We start from the raw sequence: 18,203 nt of genomic DNA on the forward strand, positions 1-18,203 counted from the left end.
AAACAAAGCACTAAAGAGCCTCTTCAGAGAGTGAAAGAGTTGGCTTAAAACTCAACATTTAGAAAACGGAGATCATGGCATCTGGTTCCATCACTTCATGGCAAATAGATTGGGAAACAGTGGAAAACAGTGACAGGCTTTATTTTTTTTGGCTCCCAAATCACTGCGGATGGTGACTGCAGCCACGAAATTAAAGACAGTTGCTCCTTGGAAGAAAAGTTATGACCAATCTAGACGGCATATTAAAAAGCAGAGACATTACTTTCCCAACAAATGTCTGTCTAGTCAAGGCTATGGTTTTTCCAGTGGTCATGTACAGATGTGAGAGTTGGACTATAAAGAAAACTGAGCACCGAAGAATTGATGCTTTTGAACTGTGGTTTTAGAGAAGACTTGAAAGTCCTTTGGACTGCAGGGAGATCAAACCAGTCAATCCTAAAGGAAATCAACCCTGAATATTCATTGGAAGGACTGATGCTTAAGCTGAGACTCCAATATTTTGGCCACATGATTCGAAGAACTGACTGATTTGAAAAGACACTGATGCTGGGAAAGACTGAAGGCGGGAGGAGAAGGGGATGTTAGAGGATGAGATGGTTGAATGCCATCTCTGACTCAATGGACATTAGTTTGAGTAAACTCGGGAGTTGGTAATGAACAGGGAGGCCTGGTGTGCTGCGGTCCATGGGGTTGCAAAGAGTCAGACACGGCTGAGTGACTGAACTGAACTGAACTAATATTACTTGAGTCACTCGCTAAGAAATACATGGAGAAGCCCATTGATCTGCATGGCAGTTGTTCTTATAGTTCTTTCCATTGTACAGTTTCAAGAATTGGTTTTTGGAGCATAAAGTGCAATTGCAATTTATCTTATATATTTTATTATTCCAATAAAATCTCACAATTCAATGCTTTTTAAAGGAAAGAAAAACTAAATTCAATGCTTTTTAAGGAAAGAAAAACTAATACTATTCAGAATAAAGTTCTCCCACATTTCTTTCTCAGTTTTCATAAAGCATTTATTTTTCTACTATTACTACAAGTCCGTCATTTTTCATTAATAATCTGGAGAATTGACAGGACTAGAACCATTTTCAGCTGAAAGCCATAAAACAAGATCATGAAATAAGGAGAATATATTTTAGATGAAGACTTGTTGCTTTCTTCTTTGCTCAGCTATCTTATTATTAATAGTGACGTCGGTGAGAGACCAGTTGCCAGGTAAAGACCTGGCATGTAGGTCAGATGTAGATGTAGATCAGAATGGATGTAGATCAGAGGACTGGGCACCTATTCCAGCCCTGCCTCTTAATGGTTGTGAATACTTGGTAGGTCACCCAACTTTCTCATGGTCAATTTCCTTACTTGGAATTAGGGATACAGTTTCCCTAAGAATAGGCCCAGAAATACTAGTCCCATGAGATATCAGCAGGTGGTAAAGAAGAAAGAGGCTTCATGGTCAATACATTTGGGAAATCCCACATTAGACGATTCTAGATTAGAATTATCTTTACCATGAGTTATCTTTGCCAGAGTTATCTTTACCATGGGCCTTCTCAGAGCCTTCACTATGATAATAACACTGCCAGTTTCTAAGAAAAGGATGTAGTGGTTTCTAAACTTAATTCATCACAAAATTACTTCCCTTTGTCTCAGATCTGAGATGCTTACATTGAGAAAAATTTGTGACTATAGAAGGCATGAGCAGACACAAGTAAAGGCCCCCCAGATTGTTGTAGGGTAGGGCTTCCCTGGTGGCTCAGTGGTAAAGAATCCACCCATCAATGCAGGAAACAAGAGTTTGATTCCTGAGTGAAGAAGATCCCTTGGAGAAGGAAATGGCTACCCACTCCAATATTCTTGCCTGGGAAATCCCATGGACAGAGAAGCCTGGTGGCCTGGAGTCCTTAGGGTCGCAAAAGGGTCAGACATAACATAGTGACTAAACAACGACAACAACAAAAGCTATTAGGAAGATGATGCATTGTGCTTTGCATTGCTCTTGAGAGATCAGGAGTCGGTCAGGTAAAGGAATGGTTTGTTATGTATCAAAATATTGCCCAGCTTGGGACTTCCCTGGTGGTCCAGTGGTTAAGAATCTCCCTGTTAATGCAGGGGGCATGGGTTTGATCCCTGGTCTGGGAAGATCCCACATGCCACAGGGCAGCTAAACTTGTGCGTCACAGCTACGGGGCTGGTGTGCTGCAGTTATTGAAGCTCGCCCACCTAGAGCCCAAGTTCTGCAACAATAGAAGCCACCGCAGTGAGGAGTCTGCACTTGGCAACCAGAGAAAGTCCTCACGCAGCAAGGAAGGCCCAGCTCAGCCAAAAAAAAAAAAAAATAATAATGTTGGCCAGCTTGATCATCCAGTGGTAGTAGACTAGTGATATGATCTGTCCTGATAGCTCAGTTGGTAAAGAATCTGCCTGCAATGCAGGAGACCCTGGTTCGATTCCTGGGTTGGGAAGGTCCCCTGGAGAAGGGAAAGGCTACCCATTTCAGTATTCAAGCCTGGAGAATTCCATGGACTACAGTCCATGGGGTTGCAAAGAGTCGGACATGACCGAGTGATTTTCACTTTCACTTTCTGCTCTCTAGTAAGATTGTCAAGAAAATCGTAAGGTGACAAACACACTACTGGCCAGGACCATTTTTCATTACTGCTTTCTCTCATCTCCTTCTTAGTAAGGGAAGTTCTGAGTTAAAATGTGAATGAAAAGTAAAATCACAGACATTAATTTGCTGAATTCTGAACTAAATCAATGTACAAGAAGATTCATTTTGGGTATAAAGCAAGGATTTCAAAATTCAGTCCTTTACAAATTATATTTTTTGTGTATATTTCTCTTCACATATAATTATGATAATATAATATTAATCTATAAAAGTAAATATTTATTGTGCAACCAAAAGAATTTTAAAGCTCCTGTCTGACTTTTTAAACTTTGTTCATTTCCATGAAATTTTATAACTTCAAAGGTTTTTAATAGAAGAGTGTTGCATATAAAAGGTTTAATGTCTTGAATCACACTCTGAATTTGGATATGGATTGTTTTAATACGCTTTTGCCCTTAAGTCTGTATGTTTCAAAGCTTGGACACTAAAAACACATTATTTTCATTGTTGTTGTTTAGTCACTAAATTATAACTGACTCTTTGCAACCCCCTCGACTGCAGAACCCCAGGCTTCCCTGTCCTTCACTGTCTCCTGGAGTTTGTCAAAGTCATATTCATTGAGTCAATGATGCTATCCAACCATCTCATCCTCTGTCATCCCCTTCTCCTCCTGTCCTGAATCTTCCCAGCATCAGAGTCTTTTCCAATGAGCTGGCTCTTCACATCAGGTGGCCAAATTATTTGAGAACTCCATTAACAGTATGAAAAGGCAAACACACATTATTATATGACTAATATGATTATTTTTATCTCTCCCCCCTCACTTATACATTAATCCTTGTGTCTCTTGACAACTACATTCCTCTGCCTGCCTCCATTAGTATTTCTACTTTATTTTGGGCAAGGTAACTAGAGGAGCAGGTATAATGGAACCTGCATTTAAATGAACCTAATGAACTGTGGTGTTGGAGAAGACTCTTGAGAGTCCCGTGGACTGCAAGGAGATCCAAGCAGTCTATCCTAAAGGAGATCAGTCCTGGGTGTTCGTTGGAAGGACTGATGCTGAAGCTGAAACTCCAATACTTTGGCTACCTCATGCGAAGAGTTGACTCGTTGGAAAAGACCCTGATGCTGGGAGGGATTGGGGGCAGGAGGAGAAGGGGGCAGGAGGAGAAGGGGACGACAGAGGATGAGATGGCTGGGTGGCATCACCGACTCGATGGACATGAGTTTGGGTAAACTCCGGGAGTTGGTGACGGACAGGGAGGCCTGGCGTGCTACAATTCATGGGGTTGCAAAGAGTTGGACACGACTGAGTGACTGAACTGAACTGAACTGAACTGAATAGGCGCTAAGTAACAGGCCATCCTTCAATAATGGAGTACAAGAGTTGAGAAGAGGGCCTGGGGCACTTTCTGTGCTTCTTTCTAGAATAAAAATTTTGTTTTGATGTGGCTGTTTGTTCTCCAGAAAAGTACTTATGACTGTAGTGATTTAAAAAAATTACTTTCTAAAATTTGTGTTAGTTGCCCAGTCGTATCTGACTTGTTGTGACCCCATGGACTGTAGCCTGCCAGGTTCCTCCGTCCATGAGATTTTCTAGGCAGGAATACTGGAGTAGGCTCTGAAATTTACAGAACATATAATGCTCATTTTAGAGAATTTGGAAAATACAGAAAATACAAGAAGGTACAAAAAAGATAATTAAAAATTATAATCTGAGTTAAGAATAACCACTATAAACATTTGCACATATTTCTTTCTTTTCATTTGCATATATATGTCATATATATATTTTGTGCTTGTGTAAAATATGGTTTATATTGCATTGAGAGTTTTGTAGTAGTTTTTCATGTGGCAGTGTTGATAAGCATCTCCTATATCATCACAGTTTTTTTTTTTTCAAAATCCTTATCCATGTTCGTGACTAAGCTCCTCACATGAATGTACAGTAGTTTATCTAACTATCCCCATGTTATTGGAAGTATTTGATATTTTGCAACCACTATGATGAAAAACCTTGTAAATAAATATCTGTCTACATCTCAAATCAGTTTTTAGACTAAATACTCAAATGAAAATACTGAATAGAAGACATGAAATATGATGAGCGTTCTCAACTTGTGCATATCCTTAGTTATTTCTGTACACAAATTCTGTGAAGTGGATTTGCTATTCAAAGAATATGCAGGTTTTGTTTAACTATGTGTATTTTTAAAATGGGACTAGGTCTTTCTGTCTTTTTCTTCTCACTGTGAAAGAAATACATGCTCACCGTAAAAAATATTCAGACACAAAAAATCATGAAGAAGAAAGCAAAAGTTACCTGTCTTTCCACAATTCTTGTTGACATATGGATTCTGGGCTGACATATAGAAATATGTGTATCAATGTAAGAAGTCAATGTAGACCTCCGTCATTTCAAAAATGGGATCCATACTATGCAAACTCTGTTATATACTGATATTTTAAGAAAACTTACATTAAAGCATGGCACATTCAGAAAAATATGCACAAAGCATGAAGTTTATAGCTGGATAAGTATTCACAAATAAACACTCAGATTAAGAAAAAGAAAAAATGTAAAATAGTTCACCAGGTTGTGTGTTATCCTCAGCCAGGTGCCATGCTAACTCTGCATCATTCTAATTTTACTTTATGTGCTCCTGAAAGGAACATTTAAAATGGGTCAGGAATACATTTTCATGTTAACAAAGAAGCAATTCAATGTATTTCATTGACTGCAAGACATCATTGATTGTAAGCATCCTTTTGTTTTAGGTACTGAAGAGAAAGAAAGAAAGAGAGAGAAAAACAGAGGGAGAGAGAGGAAGAGGGAGGAAGGAAAGGAAGAAAGAAGGAAGAAGAGGGAGACAGAAAAAGAAAGCAAGCAAGCAATAGCTGCCAACTAAACCACAGCACAACAATTTGTTGATGGAACAGTCCTGTGTCATAAGCAGTTTCTTTTTTAAAAAGTTGACATAAAATTGACATTTAACACTATATTAGTTTTGGGTGTACAACATGATGATTCAGTATTTATAAATTGCAAAATGTTCATCATAATAAGTCTAGCTAACCTCCATCACCAGACATAACACATTTTTTTTTTCTTGTGATGAGAACTTATAAAATCTACCCTCTCAGCAACTTGCAAGTGTACAATACAGTATTATAAGCTCTAGTCACCATGCTGTACATTACATCCCAGCATCTTATGACTGGAAGCTTGTACCTTTGGACTCCTTCACCCACTTCACCCATTTTGCCCAGCCCCATCCCTTGCCTCTGGCAACCATCAATTTGTTCTCTGAATCCATGAGTCTGTATTTTGTTTATTTTAGATTCCCCTATAAATGAGATAATGCAATATTTGTCTTTCTCTGTGTAATATAACCAGATTCTTGATGCTTTTGAAATCTGTGCTGAAGTTTGCCCATTTCTCCACCCTTTAAGCTGCATTGTATTGTGTGTGAAGGTAATCTCTTTGCATTTTCCTGTTTTTTGCCACTTTGGGTATCTTCTCTCTTGGGTTCCTTCAAGCACTGGTTGTTTCTTCCCCAGAAAATGTGAAACTGAGGTCATTCTTCTAATGGGATTATTTGCTTTAGTAATATTACATTTCTGCTCTGCTTTTTATGTTTCCACATCTTTCTGTACACACTGAATAATTTTGTTTCAATGCTGAGTTATGGTAAAATCTTTTGAAAGGCATTTTATAATATAATAATTAAACTCAGCGTATGTAAATGTCTGACCAAGAGGGCCAAGATCAGGGGCATTTTCCTTAGACAATTATTATACCAAAGAACAGCATGGGTATAGAAGATCAGCAATGAAATGTCTGAGATGTACTAAGAGCATGATTATAATTGTGAATTGCATTTAATTACACTTCATGTTAAAAGATATAACCCTCCTCATCTACAGCCCATGGAATGGAAAGTTGGAGCACAAGATTCAAAGACTTCCTTAATTAGATATTTTTTGAATTCCAGGTTGTGCAGAAAAAGAACAATTGTACCCGATTTTACCTCTTAAGAGAAAGCATTTAGGGACTTCCCTGGTTGTCCAGTGGCTAAGACTCCTCATTTACAATGCAGACGGCATGTTCGATCTCTGGTCAGGGAACTAAATCCCACATGCTGTAACTAAGAGTACACATGTCACAACTAAAGATCCCATGTGCTGCAACTAAGACCTGGTGGAGCCAAATAAATAAATAACTATTTAAAAAAGAAAGAAAAAAACAGTTACATTCATCTAAATTCATAAAAACATCCTTAATTATTTTTAGATCATCTAAAAACATGCCTTTATGAGACAGTTGAATAGTAAGAGAAGAATGGAGACCATGGAAAAAATTCAGGAGAGGATGTTCATCACATCAGATGTGGCTTCTTTTGCTTCTGTTTCTTCAGAGGCTGGACTTTCTTTTGTTTTCTGCAGTTATATCTTCTTTACTGTCTTCCTGACCCATTTCAGCCTCTTCCTTTTGCTCCTCTTTCACTGTTTTTGGTTTTCACTCTGAAGATTGGCTCTTTCCTGTTGTCTTGTCGTAGCTTAGTTTCAACATTTGCAGCTACAGTTTGGTGGATCATTTTGCTTACTTTTCTGGCTTTCTTTGCTGGCCCTTGGGCTGGATTAATCTTGCTCTTGGGCCCCTCGGTGGTGTCTGTGATGTTGAGGGCTGCTGCTAGTCCTGTTACTGGTTTGCTGGAAGCTGTATCATCGTTTTTCATGGTTGCACAACGGTCCGTCGCATGGGAATGCCATACTTTATTTGCCAATCCTGAAAATGATGGAAATTCAAGTCTTCTCTAATATTTCACTGTTCATAAAAGTCAAGGCAAAATTCTTCTGGTCAGATAATTATACTTTTGTGTAACTATTTGTTTGGACTACATTGGTCCTGAAAGACCATTGGTCCTAAAACAAGGACCAAAAACCCAAACGCCCTTGCTCATTTTATGGATCTTATGTATATTAAAAAAGTTACTCAGATTGATACCCATGATGGCATCTGAGAATGTATAATTCCTGCATCCTCAAAAATACATTCTTGAATAATACTTCATATTTTATTGATCTTATTTTATTGGTTACAAACATTTCTTCCAATATATGTTTTGTCTGATTTGTATCTTGTAGATTTATTTTGGGATGTCAGTTACCTTTTCAATTTTTAAATTTTTTCATAGCCTTTTTTTTTGCCATACAGAAATTCTAAAATTTTTTTTTTTTTTTAGAAATTCTAAATTTTTATGAGTTCATTCTATTAGTATTCTCCTACATAATTTTTGTATTTTGTCCTATTCTTCTGATGACTTATTTTCTACTCAATAATGTAAGTACTTTATTATTCTATTTATTTTTATTAATTCAAATTTAAAAATCTAATTGTGAATTTGATGAGACTTTCATTCCATTAGGTGTTAATTTGGGGATAATTGCCATATTTACAATATAAAGCTTCTATCTAATCTGGACTACAGTGTATTTCTCCACTTTTTGTACCTTTTAGGTACCTCAATAAAGGTTTGTAATTCTTTTTACAAATCACGCACATTTTATTTTGACTTTACACATAGTTATTTTCTCCTGGTTGTTGTGTGAAAGGAAACATTTCCCTTAATATTTCTAATGAATTAATGCTGATATTAATTAAATAATGGTGTTAGAAAAATTATAAATGAGGTGAAGAGTATTCTAGCATCTCAGCAGTTGATGTTAACTTTTATTTGTATGAAGGACTTGGTTTTACTGCAAAAAAACTGAATAATTCTGAGGGATAGAAGCTATCATGTGGCTGACGTTTAGGTCTCACGAAAATGAAAATAAGCTTTTAAAAGAAGAAAAAGAGTAGATGAGGAATAAAAGGAAAGTTCTCAAATATGGACTTTGGAGAGCACCCAATTGATCCCATTGATCCCCAATCATTGGCTTGGATTCAGGTGGAAGAAGCCAGAACTGGGCCTCTTAATCCAGTGTCCAAGGGCTGGGGTCCTGACTGCCCACAGGGGTATGTTGGCAAAAGCCATTTAAGAAAGAATTGCCTGATGGAAATAATGTGTGCTATGTACTGTTAGGGAGAAGGCAATGGCAACCCACTCCAACACTCTTGCCTGGAAAATCCCGTGGATGGAGGAGCCTGGTGGGCTGCAGTCCATGGGGTTGCTAAGAGTTGGACCGGACTGAGCGACTTCACTTTCACTTTTCACCTTCATGCATTGGAGAAGGAAATGGCAACCCACTCCAGCGTTCTTGCCTGGAGAATCCCAGGGACAGGGAAGCCTGGTGGGCTGCCATCTGTGGGGTCGCAGGGAGTCGGCCACGACTGAAGTGACTTAGCAGCAGCAGCAGCATGTGCTCTTAGCTTTTCAATTTGGCTGCATGGTTAGCAAATTTTAGTTTCTTAGTTAATAAAATTTATTTTTAGAAATGTCTTGGGGTCACAGAAAAATTGAGTGCAAAGTACAGAGCATTATGGTATACCCCATCCCTTGACCACTCCCACTTTCAACATCTTGGCAAATTCTAGTTTTTTTTTTTTCCTAATAATACTTCAGTATTATTATAATCTACTAAATATACTAAATGTATATAAATTATATAAATTTATATATAAATTATATAAATATAATATACTAAATATACTAAATACTAAATATACTAAATCCTTAGTACTAAAGGATTATTTATTGGGAAGGGGAATTTGTAGCAGGTTTGAATTTTGTATCAAACTTGGCATGAAACAAAAGCAGAATCTACATATGGGTATAATTAGATATCAAGGTTTTATTTATAATGGTGTTAGATTAAATAGGCATTTGATGTACATGAATTCAAATGTCTGATCTGACAGGAAAAAATAAGAGGAAGAGAGAAAAGCAAAGAGATAATGATGTGAATGTTAGAAAATTCCATCCCCTATTCAATAATAATAAATTTATATCTGAGAGTGAGCATGACAAGGGGGATATTGGATAAAATGTCTTTGCTGGACACACTAACAAGTGATATATATATGTCTCCTTTCTGTTGAAAATTTTCAATGGTAATTTTACAATACTAGATTAGTCTTTCGTTATCTAGGTGAAAAATTATTTGCAAATCATATCATCTCCAAATAGGAAGTCTTCTTCTTTCTAATTTGTCTCTTTTAGAATATTTGTACCTCACTTTCTCTTTCTTAACATATAGATTGGAAATTCTAGTTTGAATAATGGATGTGAAAGCAAGTATTCTATTCTTGTTCATAACTTAGTTACTACAGATATTTTTCATCATGTTAAGAATCGTTTTTTCTAGTGTTGATTCACAAAGTTTTTTTTCTTTTTTTAACAAAAATAGATTCTCTAGGCCAGAATCCTAGAGAGGGTAGCCTTTCCCTTCACGAGGGGACCTTTCCAACTCGGGGATCAAACCCAGGTCTCCCACAAAACAAGCAGATTCTTTACCAGCTGAGCCACAAGGGAAGCCCCCAAATACTGGAGCGGGTAGCTTCTCTCTTCTCCAGGGGATCTTCCCAACTCAGGAATCGAACTGGGCTCTCCTGTATTGCAGGCAGATTCTTCACCAACTGAGCTATCAGGGGAGCCCTTCTAAATGTTATCAAGTATCTTTTCAGTACTGATTGAGGTGATCTTATACTTCTATGCTTTGACTAATTTTATAAATTATATGTTTTTTTCTTTGATATTTCATCATGCTTACATTCCTAAAGTCAACTTGGCAACGGTATATTATTACTATGGACTTTAAGGTTTGAATTATTTATATTTTTCACATTTATATTCCCAAGTGAGATTTGTCTGTGTTTTCCTTCTTTGTCAGATTTTGGATTAACTGTCTTTTATTTCATCTTTTCTGCCTCATTTTATCTGATTTGATATCTAAAAAGTTCCTTTTGATTCTATTATTATTTTTAATTTTCATAAAGTTGAGCATAAGCATATCCTATAATTCATCAGTTCTACTATTAGATAGAAACTGTTTCAAACCTAGTCTATTCCAATTCAGATTGTTATAGCCCCGTAATAATGCATATGTGTATTAGAAGACATATGAAGAATGTTTATAGTAATATTGTTTATAATGGAAAAATATTGGGAACAATTTAATTGCAATCAGTTGTAAAATGAAAAATATATTGTATATGCAATATTATACATCATCATGAATTACTTTCAAAAAACAAAATACTGAGGAAAAAACACTTAAGGAAGAATATATAAGATATGACTCAATTTACATAAAAGCTCAAAACAAGCAATACTAAATAGCATATTGTTTGGGGATTTATTCATATGTCTGTGTGAAGAAATTACAAAGAAAGGGTAAAAAAATGCTTAATACAAAATCCAGATAGTAAAGATAAGGGTCATGGATATTCTTGAGGAAGAGCACTCTAGGGGGTTCAAAATTAGCTGCAACTTTCTTTCTTAGGTCAAACTATGGATAAATGGATGTTTAAGCTATTGTTACTGATTCTGAACTGTCAATTTACTTGTGTGTACTCTTTTGTATATCTCACTGTATTAGTTTCCTAAGGCTACTGTTACCAACTATTACCAAGTAGGCATCTTTCTAGCAACTAAGTCAAAGTGTCAGAAAGGCTCGACTTCTTCTGAAGGCTCTAGTGGGGAAGTCTTCCTTGCTTCTTAGCTTCTAGAGGCTCCCAGCAATCTCTGGTTTGTATGTGCATACCTCCTATTTCTGCTTCCATGTTTATATGGCCTTCTCCCCTGGGTGGGTTTCTATGTATCTCTTGTTCCTTTAAGTACACCACCCTGTAAAGCCTTCCTGTAAGGCCACCCTAATACTCTAAGATTTCATCTTAATTTAATTAATTATATCTAATTACATCTGCCAAGATTCTATTTCTAAAGTGACCAGTTCTGAGGTTCTGGGTGGATGTGAGTTTTGGGGGAAGCCAATACTCAGGTATATAATTTTTTAAGGAGATACATTTAAAAACAAAAAACAAAAACAAGGAATGGAGGGTGGATTGAATTGGGAGATTGGGATTGATGTGTATACACTATGGATACTATGTATAATTAATGAAAACCTACTGTATAGCTCAAGGAACTCTGTGCTCTGTGGTGACCTAAGCGGGAAGGAAATCCCCCCAAAAGAAGGTATATATGTACATGTGGAGTTGATTTCACTTTGCTGTATGGTGGAAACTAAGCAACATTGTAAAGCAACTATACTCCAATAAAAATTAATTAATAAAAAATAGCAGAGTAGTATAAGGCTATGAGTTTGGGAATAACTTTAGCTTAATTTGAGTGTTTCTCATTCTTTTTAAAAAAAATTAACGATTTTTGCTCTTATAAAAATTATGCTCTTCCTTTGCAACCTGAGTGTACCATTTCCTTTTTCTCTAGTCATGCTGCTTTGCTTCCTAGGCTCCATGTTGCTTTTTTCTGTTTCTTTGCCATTGAAGCAGTGAAGGGCTGTTTGGGCTTGGCTCCCCTGGCTAGTGGCAGGAGTTGGCTTTGGTTCCCCTCATTGTCCACCAGAATGCTGCCAGCATCCTCCTTTCAGATCTTAGGGGATGAGTCTGAGTGCTTATGCATTGCACTTGGCTAACTGTACAGGCATCTTCTCTTCCTATAACTGTTGAATAACTGGCTGCAAATGGGATTCTTCTTGAAACAATCCATCATCATTTCTGCATCAGAAACAGTAAAGAAAAATTTGCTGTTTCTGCAGGATGCTTTTCTGATGGCCATTCCTGACTCCCCACCTGTCTCTTCCATATCTCACACCTTAAAAGTGACCATTTTCTGCCTTATCTATTTCATCTCCTAGTCAGATAGTCTTCTACATATTGCAACCTCAGAATGGTGTGGGAGGCAACTGACAACGCAGTTTAGGGAAGGGAGGCCACGGCCCAGTATGAAGAAAATAGTCTGATATTTTTGCTTCTTTTTTATTAAATTTTAGAAAAATATGAAAAGTTATGTAAATATTTACTTTGATCATTTGAAAATTTTCTTGGCCTCAGCTTTCAGAAAGCTTTGTGGTTAAACCTGGAATGTAATGCTATTCTAAAACTGCTAGAAATGTATTTTCTAAACTCCTAAGGATGTAAAATAGTTCCTTTGCATTTATTTTTTTCATTGTTTACTTTATATACATATTCAAACATGCACATGTACATTTTTAAGCTATTGGATAACAAAATTTTAAATCTATGTTATTATGTAGCAGTAGTTTCTTCATTTTCATTGTTAAACATTATTACATTATATAAAATATATCATAATTTATCCATTTTACTCTTGAAATTTTCATTATGGTAAAGTATATATAACATAAAATTTACTATTTTAACCATCTTGAAGTGTTTAGTTCAGTGGCATTAAGTATGTTTAAACTGTTGCACAACCATACACCACCATCTATTTCCAGAAATTTTCATCATCCAAATTGAAACTCTATACCCGTTAAACAATAATTTCCTGTTCCCCCTTCCCCCAATACCTGCCAACTACCATTCTACTTTTTGCCTCTGTGAGTTTGACTACTATAGGGACCTCAGATAAGTGGAATCATAAAATATTTGTCCTTTTGTGTCTGGCTTATTTCAATTAACATGTTTTCAAGGTTCATATATGTTGGGATATATATCAGACTTACCTTCCTTTTAAGGTGGAATAAAACTATTTTATAGATATCCATTCATCTATTAATGGACACTTGGCTTGCTACCATTTTTGACTGTTGTGAATATTGTTCATATGAACATGGGTATACCAATATCCACTCAGATCTCTGCTTTCTATTATTTTGAGTATCCACAAGTGGAATTGAAATAATTCTATGTTTAATTTTTTGAGGAATTACCATATCATTTTCCACAGTGGCTGCACATTTTACATTTCTATCCCTCCATTCTACTGTTGATGGACATTTGGGGGGGTTGTTTCTAGTTTGGGCTGCTATGAATAATACTAAAAGCAAGCTTATACACGTACCTTGGTGCACCTATGTACACATTTTCATTGAGTATATGCGAGGAACAGGATTGTACATTTGCTTGTTCACCCTAACAGAGAATCCCAGACTTTTTCCAAAGTACCAGTACCAACTGACACTACAGCCAGCACTGTGAAAGTTCCATTTGTTTCCATTTTTGCCAACTTAGCATTGTCAGTTGTTAAGATGTTAGCCATTCTGATGAGTATGTGGTGTATCTCATTGGGACTAATGATGCCTAGTATTTTTCATATGTTTATTGATCATTTGGGTAGACTCTTTCATGAGTGTCTGATTTTAAGCTTTTGCCTTTAAAAACTTGGACTGTCTCTCTTTTTCTCATTGATTTGAAAGAACTTTTTGTTATATTCTGAATATTACTTTTTTGTTGGATATATGTTTTGCAAATATATTTTCCTACTCTGTGGCTTGCCTTTTCACTTATGTACTATACCATTAAAAAACATACTTGTTCCTATATACAATTTCAATCACAATGTAGAATTTTTTCACTTATATTTCTAATTGGTTATTGTTAATCTGCATAAAAGATGGTTATTTATAACATTTATTTTGTAATTAGCTCCTTTATTAAATTAATTCTGTGTTTTATTCAATAATGTCATCTAAAAGGAAGAAAGATATTTATCTTCTTTTTCATGTTTTGTTTATTTTGCTTTTGGGCATTAGCTAAATGTTTCTAAACATTATTGAGAAGTAGTGGTAATAATGTACATTCCTATCTTGGTCCTGATTTTAATGGGAATGACTTTAGTAATTCACTGTTTAGCGTATAATTTGCTGTGGTCTTTTCCATTTTATATTGTATGTAGTTATGGCCTCAGAATGATGTAGAAAGTAAAGTGCTAATTACAATTGGTGGAAGGGTCCAGTATTGTACTAGAGCCAAATATTTGGTCCTCTGTTTCCATTGAGAAGGAAATGGCAACCCACTCCATTATTCTTGCCTGGAGAATCCCATGGACAGAGGAGCCTGGCAGGCTCCAGTCTATGGGGTCATAAGAGTCGGACAAGACTGAGCTACTAAGCGTAGCTGTTTGCATTAAAATAAACTTCCTGTAAGGTAGTGTCTTTCAAAAGTTTTTAATCATTTTGACCTATCACATTTCAGCCTCAGTTTTTTCCATATGTATTTGGAAAGCAATGTTTACATTTTAAGTATGTTATGTATTTTTACGTATGTTTACCTTTTAATGTATGAGTCTGGTGTTTTCCATTCTATTTTCATTTAAGATATATTGGTTGAAAGTGAAGTTGCACAGTCGTGTCCGACTCTTTGCGACTCCATGGACTGTAGCCTACCAGGCTTCTCCATCCATGGGATTTTCCAGGCAAGAGTACTGGAGTGGGTTGCCATTTCCTTCTCCAGGGGATCTCAATCCGGGGATTGAACCCAGGTCTTCTGCATTGCAGGCAGACACTTTACCCTCTGAGCCACCAGGAAGCCAGAGCTACTTAATTGATTTTGTGAACCATTAATAGCTTGCGATCCACTGTTGGAAACATTCTTTCCTAAGTTAATATGTGTCTCTTTCCTAGCCCGTGGGCTAAGAAAAGGTCCTATGGGTAATAATTCAGTGAAACACAGGGAATACTTGAGGACACATTTGTTAATACTTTATAATACGATCCTGTTGCACTATTTAAAAATTGGAAAAGTTCAGAGGTTTTTGAAAATGACTTACATGAAATTCTTAGCTTTAATCACACTTGATGGCTCAGCTTCTTGAGTGAGTTGAAACATTGTTACTGAACTGATGACTATTTATTTACAAATTACAATTTTTCATATGTCATTGTAAAAACAGTTTCTGATTAAGTAATAAAAAGGTCAGTAATGGCTGTATTAGTCAACCATTGATGTGATAATATGGCATAAAAATGACTCCAGAATCTCAATGGTGTACGACAACAAACATTAATTTCTTCACCCACAGATTTGGAGGTTAGTTGGAACAGTTCTACTTTAGGCTCAGAGTTGGGTTCAAGTCTGTTAGTTGTTTTTGAGATCCCAGAGCAGCTGTAAGGCACATGCTTTCCTCATGGAAGACGGCAGAAGTACAAAACAGGAAGCAAACTTACAGGAAGTCGTTAAAGGCCTCTGCTCTGAAATGGCACACAGTTGTCTTGTGGACATTCTGTCGGCCAAAACAAGTCACACGTCTGGGCCTACCATCAGTGGGATGGAGAAGTACGCTGTGGAGTTGGTTGACAAGGATGAGGGGGAAAGAAAGAACTCAGAGCCAATGATTCACCCCTCCACATTAGGCAGCAGTTTCAGAACTGTGCTTATTCTGTTCACTTATATCTGTAGTCAGAACAGTCACGGCTCAAAATAATAAATAAATTGGCCCTTTATTTCATTACAAGAAAATTTAATTCCTTGATAAAGTGTTTTTCTTGAAAAAAGGATTATATTTGCATTGTATAAGCAATTGTTTTCCAGTATATTTGTTAAACATCTTAAAAAGAAGTTTTAAATCTTTATGCAAGGTAGCCAAGGAAATGTGTCCTTTGGGTAGTTGTTATATTACATTTTTTCAGCCTTAGTGCATGCTACATTTCTAGTAAGAAATATCCAACCATGGACGAAATAAAAAAATTTGATGACTGTCATATAGGAAGAAAAGGCATCTTTCCTAGTTCCCTTTATGATGAAGTTCTTAACTTTAACTATACCATATCTTTCCCTGTGGGGCCACACAGCTATTTAATCAATAGAAGCTCTAAAAATTGTTAGCTCCTACTTTGATTCCTGTCCTGAATTCAGTTGTAGAAAGATTTCTCAGTGTAATTAAAAATGTGAAAGTCAATAAGTGAAGCTGAACGATGGGAAAAGCCAGTATAAAGTCAATTCTGTTATGACTTCAGTGCTCTCTATTGGAGTTGCCAGAACCATGGCCCATGGGCCAAATGTGGCCAACCATGTATTTTTGTGAGTGAAGTTTTACTGAAACACAGCCATTGGAATTCACTTATATGTTGTCTATGACTACTTTTGTGAGTCATTGGCAGGGTTGAGTACTCGTGACAAAGACCACATGGCCCACAGAGAGGCTAAGATATTTGCTATCTGGTCCTGTACAGACAAAGCTGACAGCTCCTGCTCTACATAGTTATCACAGTGAAAAGAACAGTTTTTAAAATGTATTTATTACAAAATATAAATGCTTTTGATTTCTTGAAAAAACAAATCTCCTGTGTTTCATCCTTGCATCCACTGAAGGTCTGGTATTTTTGAGGAATATCTGACAACCCTCCTATAGGACAGATGAGGAGCAATGAGCATGGGTGAGGTCATGGTTGGTAACAAACAACCCCCAACTCCGAGAGCCTTAACATAGTAGGTTCCATTCTCACTGCTGCTGAGGACTCATTGTAGACTTCAGACTGTTGGATAAGCCATTAGCTGGAGAGCTTCCGGCCACATTGGCCAAGGTAAAAGGAGTGTGGCTACTTGTGTCCCGGGTGTTAGAGCTTCCAACCAGAAGTGACACACATCACTTTTCTCAGGCCAAAGTGAGTCATATGGCTATATCTAATCTCAAGGGACTGGGGAGGTACAGTCCTATCATACGGGCTTCTCAGTCAGCACTAGTGGTAGAGAACCTGCCTGCCAATGCAGCAGATGCAAGATAAGTGGGTTTGATCCCCAGGATTAGGACGATCCCCTGCAGAAGGAAGTGGCAATCCACTCCAGAATTCTTGCCTGGAAAATCCCATGGACAGAGGAGCCTGGTGGGCTAAGTCCACGGGGTCACAAAGGAGTCGGACACGGCTGAATGACTCACACACACACAATCCCATCATAGACCTGGGAAAGAGTGAAATACTTGGTAGGCAGCACCAGTGACTGCTCCTGAATGTAACAGAGATCGTTTCGGAGACTAGTTTCTTTGCAGGTGGAAACTGGCTACCAGCTTCTTGGGAAGTACAGGCCTAATGTCTCTGAGGTGGAGTTTTGCAAGGACAAGGGGGTGGGGAACATAAGTTCTTTTTACTTCCTTTCTCTGCTCTTCTGCTTCAGGGCTTCTTCTATGCTTTGGTTGCTACAGATTTTGCACAGAGGACATTGATTATTAATTTCCTTTTTGCCAGTTTTACAGCACCTTTGCATTTGTTTGCCTTCACAAGTATTTGATGTGCTGTTGGGATGCTGAAATTCAGAGTCACTTGCTGGCTTCCAATTTATCTTGAAAGTTTTGCTCTTCTTATAAAACTCTATGTTGGGCCAAACTAAAAACATTTTAAAGTACCTGAAAAAGCAAGTCGATGAAACCCACCACCTAGTGGCTAATTTCAAACTAGTACTGGAAATGAAGCTATTTACTTACATTTTCACCTCAAAGTATTGTTCAGGGACAGACATAACGCATCAAAATTGCTAGAAATTGAACTCAAGTAAATTTGGTGTTTCAATTACTTGGAACTTCTGTTTTGAAGAAGGTATTTTGTTTTCTCTTCCCAAACCTTCTAAATGGCTCCAGAGAGAACAGCCCTATGGTGTATAATGGACATATCCAGCCCAGTGTCTCAGTCTAGAAGAGGATGCCAAGAGGAACTGAGGTTACCT

At 37.0% G+C, this 18,203-nt stretch overlaps 1 non-coding gene across 1 annotated transcript; it reads right to left on the reverse strand.

Annotated features, from left to right (window-relative positions):
• Positions 1–5,193: 5,193 nt before the first annotated feature.
• On the reverse strand, positions 5,194–5,294 carry LOC122673098. Its single transcript, XR_006334589.1, has one exon. It is a non-coding gene; the product is annotated as a U6 spliceosomal RNA (small nuclear RNA).
• Positions 5,295–18,203: the final 12,909 nt, after the last annotated feature.

This window comes from Cervus elaphus, chromosome 16 (genome assembly GCF_910594005.1).
Source record: "Cervus elaphus chromosome 16, mCerEla1.1, whole genome shotgun sequence".
Lineage (NCBI taxonomy): Eukaryota > Metazoa > Chordata > Mammalia > Artiodactyla > Cervidae > Cervus > Cervus elaphus.